Source organism: Pituophis catenifer, unplaced genomic scaffold (assembly GCF_029215685.1).
Source record: "Pituophis catenifer annectens isolate HBS135680 unplaced genomic scaffold, rPitCat1.0.hap2 SCAF_1, whole genome shotgun sequence".
Lineage (NCBI taxonomy): Eukaryota > Metazoa > Chordata > Lepidosauria > Squamata > Colubridae > Pituophis > Pituophis catenifer.
The window spans coordinates 214,135,560-214,147,695 of record NW_027256881.1 but is presented as its reverse complement, the minus strand read 5'-3'; the positions used below and the strand labels follow the sequence as shown (position 1 = coordinate 214,147,695).

The 12,136-nt window shown below is 36.5% G+C and overlaps 1 protein-coding gene across 1 annotated transcript in view; it reads right to left on the bottom strand.

Annotated features, from left to right (window-relative positions):
• LRP1B (LDL receptor related protein 1B) overlaps window positions 1–12,136 on the bottom strand; it is a 989,801-nt gene that overhangs the window by 544,195 nt on the left and 433,470 nt on the right. The gene's annotated exons all lie outside the window — the stretch shown is intronic.

Genomic DNA, 12,136 nt, shown 5'->3' with positions numbered 1-12,136 from the left:
TTATGTCTTTTTAAAGACATAATGAAAATGTTCCATGGCTGAGAAACTATAGCAAAGTGAAGCTGGCCTTAGCTTCTTCTCCTAAGAATTTCAAGGACATTTTGTTATCGGTGCTCAACATAGCAGTAACTTCCCAGCCAACAACTTTCTTACAGCACACACTTTTATTACAGTTTTCTCTTGCTTAACTGTCTTTTCTTGAAAATAGTGATACTTATTTGGTCTGCTCTACAGACATTTCTGTCCTCCTACTTAATGATACGGATTGGTGGATCCGTATCATTATCAAAGAGCATTATTATGACTGTACTGGAAAAATCCTGCATCTGTTCAGACCAGGCAGACTTACATAATTTCCACTCTGAAATATATATATATATATATATATATATATATATATATATATATATATATATATATATATATATATATTTGCTTTCTTCAATTTAGTCCCTACTACTTCATGTGGGCAAAATTTTATCTCTCTGTCTCTCTCTCTCTTAAACCTTTTCCCCTTCATTACCTTGAGTCAAGCTCATTTTCTCCCTTGCACAAATGCATTTCAATCATATTCTGGCTATGCTATTTGGTCTGCACAAACTCAAGCACTCAGGAGCAATGACAGGAAATGTCACATATATTTTTGTGCCACTGCCCTCGAGCCAAATGGTTTTGAAGATCCCCCCCCCAAGCTTTTCCATTGAAACATGGAAGCTGATCTTTCAACATGGTACTTTTGAAACTCATATGTATATTTCACCAGGACTGTTTCATAGGTTTATATTAGTGGGGATTGGAAGCAGGCATCCTTTGTGGGCTGTTATGTCCATTTTGAAGTGGACAACATGAAGTGGGCATTCTCTGGTTATCCACAAGGATAGTCATATTGTGTGTGTGTGTGTGTGTGTGTGTGTGTGTGTGTGTGTGTGTGTGTGTATTTTGTGAATTGGATGCTCCATCCAAATACCTGGCCCACTCAGGAAGGCCAACCAAAGCATTGTGATGCAGTTTTTACTCATTTTTTATTTTCCAAGAATGCCTCTAAATCGAAATATAGAAAATGTAGAAAATGCTGACCCATTCCACTTTGCATTGCCAACCTCCCTGTCTCTTGTTTAATAATGCTATAAGTTTCTGGATTAATGGATCCCTAATAACAATAGATCCAATATTTATACAATCAGACAAATGTACAGCTTCCTACAGCTTCCACCTGAGATTAATGTGGATTGATTGGCTTTTTGTAAACCTTTACAAATTTCCTGCATAGACAAGGAAGAATGGATAAAATTTGGGGAGCTCTATTTTCCTTTTCTCTTTTACAAAGGACTAATCTGAATGTGAGTTTCAGGATTTTTTAAGGGAATGCCTAAGGATGAGGATGGAGTCCTACTAATATGCTTGCCCCTGTTGTGGCCCACCAGTGGCCAGCAGAGCTGGCAGTAGAGTTGGACAGTGAGAAGGTTGGGGAGGATCGTGGGCCAGTCCTGGATTCTGGGGAAGGCTCGGATGAGGACTCTGAGTCGGAGGCAGAGAGGGGGCCGAGGCCATCTGGTAGTTCTTTGCTGCCTCTGGAGTCTCCGGAGTCTGACACCAGTGAGGCAAAAGAATAGCATGAGCCTGTTCCCAGTGTGTGCATGTGCAGAGCTACCAGAAGACAGGAACAATTAAGAAAACAGAGTCAACTTGGGAATAAGGCTTGGAGATGATTGGCCCCTCCCGTATGACATAAAAGAGAAGTGAACGGGACATTAATTCATCTGGTCGGGAAAAGCTCTGAAAAAGCTCTGTTTGACTCTATGCTAAGTTTGGCCTTGCCCTGCGTTTGGCAATTAGTTCTCTGGCAGCATTCCAAGGGAGATAAGGTGAGTGTTTGTAAACACTCCCCTGATAGACTGTTTGAGAAACCTTCCAGACTGGGAATGACAATAATTCACAGCCATTTGAATTAAAGAGGTTTGCCGGGACTAAGTTTGTGCTGTTTACTTTCTAAGGAAGCCTAGGTCAGAACAGTCCCAAAGATGGTTTTTTCAAAAGGCAACTGGACTTTGTTTTTCCTTGAAGACTTTCGCTTCTCATCCAAGAATGCTTCTTCAATTCTGACTGAAGAAGCTTCAGCCAGAACTGAAGAAGCTTCTTAGATGAGAAGCGAAACATCTTCAAGGAAAAACAAATTCCAGTTGCCTTTTGAAAAAGCACCTTTGGGACAACCATGACTGGATGACTGAGAATCTCCATAGACACCAATATGCTTAAATTAAGGGATTTTTTTTCTGCCCCTAGGACACTCTCTTCTATTTCCTTCTAGACTCCCATTGAGGCAGTCAACTCTCTGCATCCTTTCCTCTGCAGAAATATATTTAGAATATATCTTCCACCTTCCTCCCTAGCCCTGCCATTACCATAACCTACCACGATGATTACAACTTTGGGGAAAATGCCAACAGGCTATTGTTTTACCATCTTTTTTTCTCCCAGTTGCTAGTGTAAAATATCTGGAGTTTCCCCTTCATTTTATGCCACATCATGTGAAAAAGGCATGGCTGAACCACAAGAAAGAGATGGCGGCTTGATATCACTTTATAGCAATGTCTTGCCTTTTTGTAAAATTATCAGATTAAATGCAAAATTTGGAATAAATGGATTGCTTAAAGCAATAGTGTCCTTTTTTTTACAAATTCTCATAGAAACAACAAAAAAGGCTGGTTGCTTTAAAGAATGGCAGGAAAGTGCTGTGCTCACATTAGGCCTGGAGCATTTCTTCCAAACTTTTTGCGCTACCATACTATATTTTAAAATATAATACAATAACAGAGTTGGAAGGGACCTTGGAGGTCTTCTAGTCCAGCCCCCCTGCTTAGGTTGCTGCAATTTCTATTCTTTGTCAGTTTGGCTCATTTGCATTAGTTCATCCAAACAAACAAAGAAAAAGAAAGTGATTTAAAAGTTATGTCTCAGAATATCAGAAAGAAAAAGAAATCCGATTAGATTCACTTCAAGATAATGAAATATGATTGTAGATTTTCAGAAACAGTAAAACTCAGCTCTGTATTGAAAACAAACCACCACTTAATTTCCACTTAGGCTTTCCATTAAAGGTATTATGTGACACTTTTATAATGTCTAGTTCTTGTTTTAGCAGTCTATAGGCACAGATATCACCCATTCAGAGTACAATTTTCATCTGAGTGATTTGTGCAAGTGTTCATGCTGCAAAGGAAAGCAAAGGTGGGAAGAATGTTTTTTAAAAAAATATCACGATTCCTTATACTTCCGTGAGAGGAGGGAACAAAGTAAAAAAAAAAGAAAAAGAAAAAGAGAACAATTATTTTTGAAATGTTAGTAGAGAGATCTTCATAGCAAAGTGACATAATATAAAAAAGCTTGTGCACCAGGCACTTCCATTGCACCCAACTCTAATGGGAGAAACATAGAATGGAAGATGCGGAATGTCGACTCATTTTCCACTGTTCTGAAGGACTTCTTAAATGTTTTTATATCAATTACTCCCTTTGGGAAAGTTGAAGTTCCAGGTTATGAATGATAACACCCTGATGGTACCATACAACCAAAGGCCTCTAATTGTGAGCAGCCCCAAGAGCTTGTAGTTGTTTTCTCTAGGAAGGAAATGCTGTTCAAAGCAGTAAGTGGGAGAAGATGCCATATAAGATGGTGCCCCGTAGCCAGATGTTGTTTCTTGAAATACATAGAACACTTACACTCCAATTTGGAGATTTGTAGGTATTGGTATTTATATTTATCAATAGTTTCTATCTGGAAAAAGCAAACATATGAGCCAATGTGGCACAGTGGTTAGAGTGCAGGACTGCAGGCTACTTCTGCTGACTGCAATTTGGCAGTTCAAATCTCACCAGGCTCAAGGTTGACTCAGCCTTCCGTCCTTCAGAGGTGGGTAAAATGAGGACCCAGATTGTTGGGGGCAATAGGCTGATTCTGTAAACCGCTTAGAGAGGGCTGTAAAGCACTGTAAAGCAATATATAAGTCTAAGTGCTATTGCTATTGCTTTATTTATTTATTTAATATTATTTATTTATTTATTTATTTATTCTTTTATTCTTTTATTTTCTCTTTTACCACTTTGGGTGTCAAGTGAGACACAAAGTTCTGGTTCATGTATTTCTGGCAGCCTCAACCATTATTATTTGATGTTTTTGTAGTGTGTCTTTGACAATCTCCTTCTGGATCTATCTTGTGTTCTTTGGCCTTCTCCTCTTTTTGTACATGCCTTCTATGGTGTATGATTATTCATTTACTGGGCTTATATTCCACCTCTGGGTGGTATATATATACACACACACACACACACACACACACACACAAAATGTCCCACTCCAAGGCACCATTCTTGTCAAGGAATATTCCCCTCATTATTTCACCCCCTGAAATTTAACAGGCTTTCCAGGATGGAGCCACAATATGAATATAATACGCAAAAAGACTTCTGCTCATCACTTAGGACATTTGTGTTCTTATCCTTCTGTGACCCAAATATGCTTTGAAACAAGACTTGGAACAATTGCCTGGAATAAACTGGGGAGATATTGTTCTAGTATCTATATGCATTCAAGGAGCAGTGGAAATGAGTTGTTTTGAAAGCACTGGACATTTAAAGTACCAAAACAAAACATTAAAAAAGTCTATTAGATTTGAAATTGTCAGGAAGAGACTTGTAAAGCACCAGTGGCTAAATTGTAGAGGACTCAAGATGGAAGAAAGCACAATAAAATATGCAGAACCCCAGAGTATCTCTTAGGAAGAATCAGAAATGGGTAATATTCCTAAACAATATTGGTTTTAAAATGGATGCCTCTTGAGATAAATGTGAAGCGATCAGATTGGCACTTCAGTCAAGTTTGTGCCTGCAATTCTAGGATGAAAGTATCTGTGGTAAATCCATGTGCAATGAATCAGTCAGTTGCTTACTGTTTACAGCATATGCGGGGCAACTTTTAAGAAGATTGAGAAATCACAGAAAGGATATTAACACAATCACATCTGCTAAAATAATATATTTTCTCATGATAGGCACACTTACATTTATTATAATATATATATATATAAAGGCAGTTCCCAGGTTCTTGAAATACTAGTCATTCTTCAGACTAATAAGAAGGTTGACATGGTATGAGTCTGAGAATAACAAAGCTGAAAAGGAACCAGGCAAGGAATGAAAAACAAAAAATGATTATTCTTATGCCCTGCAAGGATGCCAAAAGAGCTTTTGACAAAGGCTGTGGTAAAATAATTGTAAAATCATGCAATTTGAGTAGGCATCCAGAAAGCAGTGAAAATAATTCCTCTGTCTATTAGAGCTATTAGCAAGTCCACAGCATACAATGATATAGCAATCCAGATTGAATAAATCTAATTTTAAAGGACAACTTTAACCTTCCTGGACACAACAATTATTAAAATTAAATGAAGCTTGGATTAAATAATCTGAACACTAGCTGCTGCCTATAATGCTCTAAAGTATTAGATTAAAAACTGATTTTATTTTATTTTATTTTTTATCGTCAGAACTGCAGAATAATAATAAAATTCAGAATAAGCAGAACTGTTCAAGCAGGTTGACAGTGAAAAATATCTCTGATTAAAGATAAGACTATGACTAATGAATGCATGTATATATAGTGTATGTGAGTCTATATCTACATCTATAACTGACGTAGGTGATAACTCCGTTGGCAAGAGACGGTTGACATTGAACAAAAATCCAGAATCTCACATTCTTGAGTAGCAGTGAAACTTTCCTGTATATTTCTGAAAAGGTTACTGATAAATATAGCATTTTCTTCTATCTGGACTTCTTTGAGAATTCTTCTGTTTTTGAATCTGGTCTTTATGAAATGTTCCATTTCTTGTAACTAGCTTTTATGGCTGCATCTCTCTTATCTACCTAGAGATATTTATATCTATAAAGTGCATCTATAAATGTAGACAGTTGAATGTCAGCATAGACTGTCCAGCCATATTACTATTTTCACACTGAAATGAATCTAAGGTAAAGCATTCATTTTGGCTAAAGTTTTGCAGAAGCCAGGAAATGCATGTTTTTCTTATATGAATGCTAAAATGATGAAGGAGAGCAAAGAAATAAATTGTAATATTTTATATATTCCCTCAATTAGGAAATAAGTACATTGAATTGGAGATAGGTAATTTTATTATTTCTGTCCAACCTCTCATGTTACCAATTGCTAATGTGCTTATTTATTTAAGTTAAACCCCACTTTTATGCTCAAGACGGAAACACTTGATTAGTCAAGGTAGTTAAGAAGGCAAAACAAAAAAGTTTAAAGATGATTTTAATATTAAAATCAGTTAAAAGTCTGCTAAAAGACATGTGCACCAATTAGAATTTCTGGACATTTTTCAAGATTATCCTATCAAACAGCACCTATTAAAGCAGGATATAACCAGAAATTGGATCTATTACTAAATCTGATCAGCTCAGGTATGGTTAAAAATGGTAGACAAGCTGTAACCAAATAAACATATTCTCTTCCATTCATGTCAGACTATTCCACCACTGTCTTTACTCACTGTGAGTAATTGCTATCCCTTTCCGTTGATTTTAAGTCCCTCTGCCACCATCTTTACCTAACTAGATTTGAAAATTAGCTTTTTAAATTGTCAAAGGGGTTTTAGTTTCAATGTTTTAAATTTTTGGGCCACAGTTATTTAATTCTTTTAATAATTTTAAACTCTGTATCAATATGTGTTTTAGTCTGGCTGTGCACCGCCCTGAATCCACTTGGAGAAGGGCGGGATATAAATTGAATAAAATAAAATAAATAAATAAATAAAATACCAATGCCTGATATGGCCTCTCCTAGTAAAGGTTTGGAATAAATTTCAAAAGCTATGTTCTGGATGCTTTCCTATTTATTTATTTGCAATTGTCTCTGGAGCATCAATTATTCTTTTAAGAAAACTGAATGTTTGCAGTCGGCCTATAATTACACAGATGTCCAAGGTCATAGGAGATTTTTCTAGAATCTAATAACTGTCTCATTTAAGTATGAGGAAGAATACAATCCTTCCTACCAACAAGGAAGTACTGATCACATCTTCAACTAAGGCTTTAATCAGCCAGGGGGGCAAGCAAATTGGTGATAGAGCCCATCTTTCCATATTCTTCAGATCTAGAAGCCAAACATGAATCATCACCCTCAAGACTAAGAGCTGTTCAAATTACATGCCTGTGATCTGCCCCAATATTAATCAAATTTGAAAGGGAACAAATCAACTTTATTCACATAGAATAAAATAAGTCACCAACTGTTTTGATTCCCCCCCCTTCTAATCTCTTGGAGAAAGTGATAGCCTCATGTCTCCCCCTGTCCCCCAAAAAGAACCAATCCTACAGAAGTAACTGAATGAAATATTCCTGGAAAGATACATTGTGGTGGCACAAGATATCTGTCCACACACTTAAAAGCTGTGTTCGCTATCAACCGTATAAGATAGGGGTGTCAAATTCATGTTGTCATGGTGTCGCCCTTTTTCCCCCTTTGCTAAAACGGATGTGGGCGTGGCCAGTGCGTGACACTTCTGGCCTGCAAGCAGTGAGTTTGACAGCCCTGGTATAAGATGTCAGCTCCATACATGGAAACTGCTTAAAATGCTATTGTAATAAAGCATTCATAGCAAGCTGAATTCACCCTGGGTGGCAGGCAACACAGAGAGGAATGAACAGGACCCAGTAGTCCAATAAACCAAATAGTTTGTATTCAGCGACCATATTTCAGAAGTAATATAATTAGCATGCTGACATAGTAGGAAGAGATAAATAATAATAAGGTCACCCAGATGGGTTTACCAGAAACATTCCAACGCCATGCTGTAATTTGCATTGCATCTACGTTTTTTCTTTGTTTTGTCCTTGAAATATTGTGGGCTAAGGGTATATAAACTATAGGTCAGCTTTTGTTCAGAGCTGCTCAGCAAGCTGCCCGTGCTTTGCTCAGAGGCTGCAGTACATCGTAGTTGTTTGCATGCCTAATTAATGTGCATTGTATCTTCAAAGTGATTTGGTTGTTTTAAGTAAACTACGTTTTGGCAACAATATACTTCAGTTTTACACTTTTTGTGTGATGTCCTACATTTGCTTTGTTCTGTGCTCCTAAATTATCTTTTACTGATAAGCAATTTGGCTACATATAATTTAGATTTATTACTCAGATGCCATAGAAAAACAAATAAAATCTGATACAATTTTATACACAATTACATCTTGACAGTTCTACTGATATGCATATAGACATAAATATAATAAAAGCCAAAGAAAGAGTCAGATTAATTGATCTGATGTCATGCAGATGCTCTGTAAAAGCTTGGAAATTAATAAATTAATAAAAGGAAATTCCTATCTGGCTCTGTTTGGAATCCCAATGGGAAATTTAACACACATCTAGTGGTACACAATAGAACTGCCCAGTATACAATAATATGTACTGTATTAATATGTATTAATACCTAATATGAAACCTAAATTACTTTCATTAATAATGTTATGCGTGGTCTTTCAAAGGACTTGTAAGATTCTAATACATTTAAGAAAAGTAGAGTTCATGTGAAATTAATCTGTTTTCTGCTGGAAAGAAATGTGCCTAAAGAAAATCAAAATTTTATTCTTAATCTGTTTTTCTTACATAGAATGTCTTGTATAGAAAACATAAGTTAAAGCACAAAAATTGTAAAACAGAACTCCTATTATAGGTCATAAATCTTACACTAAGTTAGCATTTGATCTATGGAAACATTTATCTCTTGACTGAATGGTTGGATTTTTTTTCCCACATAAAATAAGTAAAAATTCACAGTCCATCAATGTTTCACACAAACTTCAGTCATAATTTGTTATCAACTCATCCACTAGTTTTTTTTCCCCACATTTTCTTCATTCGTATAAATACTTCATAGGATCTGATCTTGCTCTCTTTTTTCCAGAAAGAAATGTTTAAAGGGAATACAAGAAGACACTTTTGTAGTCATTTTATTTGGAAAACACATAAAACACATAATAAAATTGTAGTGGTTAAACAGCAAGCTAGAAACCTGGAGACCATGAGTTCAAGCATGCCTTAGGCATTAAGCCAAATGAGTGACTTTGCACCAGTTATTCCCTCTCAGCCTTAGGAAGCAGGCAAGGACAAATCACTGTCAAAACCTTGTCAAGAAAACTTCAGGGACTGTCAACAGTAATTCAAAGGGACAACTAAAAAAAAAAAAAGATTAAGAGTCATGAAAAAGAGGTAGCTTTGTAGGGTTTGAAACAATTCCATTGTTTATAGACCCCAACTTTTATTCAAATATTAAGATATGGTTGTTATCTGGTGTGTCTATCCCAGTCATTTTGGTTTTGTTCATTTTCTTTTTCCTGCTAGATTTGAGCAAGTGGATAATGAAAAGAGAACTTCTCTTGCACCTTATCACTCAATGTAATAGATTATAACTCTGCGTAATGCTGTAACATACTGTATTCATCACGCATGCTATCCTTTTGTACTGTGAATTTAAGGCAGTTTCAAGAAAGTCACTGTATCAGATGCTGCAACCTGCTGCACGCAGGAAAAATGAGTTACATGGTGTTTGACGCACTCAAATATTTTTATGCTTCAATCCAGTCAGGAATCAAATCTCAGCAAATGTAAATATCAGCAGCAAACAATGGAAGAGAATGAAAAAGTTGCATAGGATGGAAAGAGACATAAAATATGACACTCCGCTATAAATCTTCAATTATGAGATATTTCTGCCATCTTTACAAGAAATCAAAAAAGCCCATTGATCGATAGTGATATGGGACATCCAATGAAGAGAGATGAAAGGCACCAGAGTGTGATAGGAATTATTGGAGAAGTCATAGATGTGTTCTGATCTTTAAAAAGAAACAACAATGAAGGCATTTGAAGAATGTTGCTTGATGGAGTTAATATGGGTCTGACAAATAGGCCATGGCAAGATAGTTCAGCTCTTGTAATTAACCCAAGGACCAATGCATTGGCTGCTGAACAGATGGATGTCTCCTGTCAGGATAATCAAGATGCACTGAAAACCTTTTCAAAAATGGACCACTTCCATGCTCACAATCACACAGAACCCACTACAGCACTTTTGTTTCACATATGTTCACAACAGGAGAAATTGCACATGACCCCAGTTTCCAGGGGAATTGACATTGAGTAAAGAAGAAAAATGGCATCTATTTTGCCACATGATTACAGAAGATCTGGCTAAATATTATTGGAGGTATCTCCTATATGGTGAGATGCAGGCAACAGTATGTTGGCTTGAAAAGTATTGTCTAAGTTAGGCTACCTAATAATATGAACGTGCTGGGGATAAAATTCAACTTTAATTGTGCTTGGGGCACACACTGGACAAACTATGCCTCCAAACAATGGGAACAGTGGCTGTACTATTAATAGGAATTGTTGCATGTAGCATGAGAGTGATTAAGGCTGGTCACTTAGCTCAATCTTGATTTTTTTTTTTCAGTATCCTACTTACAAATATCCTACTTATTTATTTATAAACTGCCTCTGAAATGAGGCAGTTTATAAATAAATAAAAGCAAACAAATAATGCTAGTGAAATTCTTAACTGACTAATGCCATGGTAAGTGGCAGAGGTCAATATCTCTGAACCTGTCTCATGATAACCAAAGAATATGCAAGACCATAACTTTTAGGGTAAGAGGAAGAAGTAATAAAGATCTTCCTGAAAAGAATGAAAAACAAATATATTCTTCTTCTGTGAAACTAAAGGGGAAAGATCTGAAGTAGAAGTTGTGGAGTTGGTAAATTCATGCAAGAAATACACACAAGAAAGTAAGGTGTGGTTTTAATTATAAATAATATATATATATATATATATATATATATATATATATATATATATATATATATATATTTCTTACTTCTTCGTAGGGTTTATGTGTGTTTTTCTTCTAGCCAGAAGAACGTACGTAGGGAAAACCTGGCTAGAAGAAAAACATATATATATATATATATATATATATATATATATATATATATATATATATATATACTCTGTCATAAAGTATGGATTATGTAATCTAGGTTGTAAGGATTATATGAAAGCAAAAATCCTTGCATTTGTGACTGCATGTTTTACTCCGGTGTGATAATAGAAGAACCAATCATCAATCAATCATCAAGAATCGAATTTGCAGATGATACAAAACTGGCAGCAATAGCCCACACCCCAGAAGATAGGCTCAAGATCCAGATGGATCTCAACAGACTTGAACACTGGGACCTATACAACAAAATGAAATTCAATCAGTGGTGGTTCCTCCCGGTTCGACCAGGTTCTCCCAAACCGGTAGCGATGACGATATGACATCACCAAACCGGTTCTGCTCCCCTGCCTCCCTGCCCCCCCCCACATTATTCTTACCTTTTATTTGGCCCCACCCCCAATCTATTGCTGCCTCCTGAGTCCCAGCTAATGGCTAGAGGGAAAAAAACTGTTTAAACTCTTGCCGCAGGGCTTCAAAGGGCCGCCCTACAGCTGATCACTGTTAGAAGGAAACAAATGAGTAGACCGGTGCCTGCAAAAATATATGAGTAGATGAGTGCCAGCAAAAATACATGAGTAGATCAGTGCCTGCAAAAATAAATGGGTAGACCAGTGCCTACAAAAAATAAATGGGTAGATCGGTACAGCTCTGCAAGCAGTTAAAAGCCTGGTAGACCAGTACCTCTGCTAAATCCTAAATAATTGTTACATGACCATCAAGCCACACCCACAAAATAAGCCACGCCCACAGAACCGGTAGTAAAAAAAAATAGAACTCACCCCTGAATTCAATATAGAGAAAAGTAAGGGCTTATTCTTAGGCAAGAAAAACAAAATGTACAGGTTCAAATTAGGTGAAAACTGGATCAATAACAGTAACTGTAAGCAGGATCTTGGAGTCCGAGTAGACAAATCACTTAAATATGAGTCAACAGTGTAAGGTAGCAGCCAAAAAAGCCAAAGCACCAGAAGGCAAGATGAGAAATATGGATGGAAACTAATCAGGGAGAGAAGCAATCTAGAAATAAGGAGAAATTTCCTAACCATGAGAAAAATTAACCA